The following is a 1,987-nucleotide window of genomic DNA, read 5'->3' on the forward strand; positions in this document are numbered from 1 at the left end:
TGTCTTAGGGTTCAACATACTGCATTTTGCCTTGCATTAAATCAAGGTAATCTTCCACATGATAGATCATCTGGCTGCTGTTCTTACACACAGTAGTACTTGGGACTTCTTGACAGTCTTTGCCCTACGTTTAAAATTAAATGCTCTGTAAAGGAATGAAAAATAAGCCTCTTCTAACCAAAACCTTTCCAAGAGAGTCAGATAATTTCCGTTCTGTTCCTGGAGGTTCCACCCAGCACACGCTACATTTGGAAGGGTCACTGCACTCTCTCTGCACTGCCGAACCTCCCTGGTCTGGGGGCTCTGCTGACACTCAGCAAGCTCCCATCTCTAATGGATACCAAGTGGACTGGAATCTTTCCTAAATCTGAAACTTTCAGAGGAACAGAAAGTACAGGAAGAGAAACCCCACACACTGCTTTGCATCCCAAACCCAACCACATTAAAAATGGGCTTACATATAGATAAACAAAGAATGCCTTCAAATGCCAATCATCTAACAAAGACAATGGTGTTTTCAGCAAGGAACTGTAACATTTCAAAGCTCCAGCTTTCTGTTTATTCGTTTACTTGCAACAGTGTTTTAAATTAAAGCAGCCTGGTGCAGAAGGCTGGTAAGCTGGGGGCTGGCTCCACATTTCATGCTGTCTGGTCTTTTGGGGAGGGGCTGTTTGTTTTCAGTGCCCACACAGGTCACTACAGGTATGCAAAGTCTGGGAGGAAATGTACCCACCACCAGTTTGGGGACCACTTGTGTGACATAATTTATGTTCTTAATGCTCTTCCACGGTACCTCTGTGTTTCCAAAGTTTTAACACTGTTAGGAGTAAATGATTTCTTTCCACTACTGCTCAAAGTGCCAGAAGGCAGGAGAAATTTAAACACAACTAAGATCAACATTGTGAGTTTACTTGGCCTCCACATCTAGCAACATAGCCATAAATTTCTTAGGCTTCTTATTTAAGAATTTAAAAGGCTCTATAGACTTGGAAAGGTTTCTGTAACAATACCTCTTTTATACAGATTAGAAATGTTGGAATTCCCAAGGGCTGCACTTTGCATTGTATGTGGTCAGAGGGTCATTGTGTGACCAAGCACTTTCCCATGTAGGTGCTATTTCACTGTTAACCACCGCAAAGGTGACAACATGGAGACACCAAAAGCAGCAAGGAACAGCAGCATTTCAGTTTTGAAGGCAGTACTTGTAGGTGTGTTCTTGCTTAGGAGAAGTTTTGTTTGTTTGTTTGTTTGTTTGTTTGTTTGTTTTTTCTGTTTAAGCTTCAGATCCTTTTGTCTTTGGAGTTATTTTCACTCATTGTCTGCTTGGTACACACATCTAAGAGCCTTTTGACTGACCTCGCAAGACAAAAAAAAGTGTCCCAGCAGAAGAGGGACACTGCCAATGGCAGGAGGCAACGGGGTCTCATTTCTGGTTGGATATTTGGTGCTCAGAGGATCACACACGGTTCACATCATGCTCATGCTGGCCAGAACTGGTTGCAGCAGTCAGTCTCGTGCCTGTGTCAGTGTGGAGCTCAGTCGCCCAAACACCGCACAATTACCTCACTGCAAATCAATACAGTCTGTATTGCTGCACATCATACAACTAATGATGTTGTTCTGTGGTGTCTGTGGTAACAGGCAGCCTCTGTGGATGGCCAACTAATAACAGTGGGTTAATTCTATCAAAGAGCTCTTTATTACAGAAAGTCCTTGCAAGCTCCTTTACCCCCAGTTGGATTACATTTTCCTCCTTAAAAAAAAACACACTGTGGTTGAAGTTAGTGAAGCGTTTTTCCTGGGTTGCATATTATGCAACATGGAAAATATTTCTCAAAGGATCCACTATTGTTTGCTGCGAGTGGCTTAGCCCCCTAAGGAAAGATAACGCCAGGCATGTGGGCAGTATGAGGAGCGCTTCATCAGTGCTATCAGCAAATGAAACATCAGCAGTGACTCTTTTTTACCCCCACAGAAGACAAAAGGA

Source organism: Anser cygnoides, chromosome Z, assembly GCF_040182565.1.
Source record: "Anser cygnoides isolate HZ-2024a breed goose chromosome Z, Taihu_goose_T2T_genome, whole genome shotgun sequence".
Lineage (NCBI taxonomy): Eukaryota > Metazoa > Chordata > Aves > Anseriformes > Anatidae > Anser > Anser cygnoides.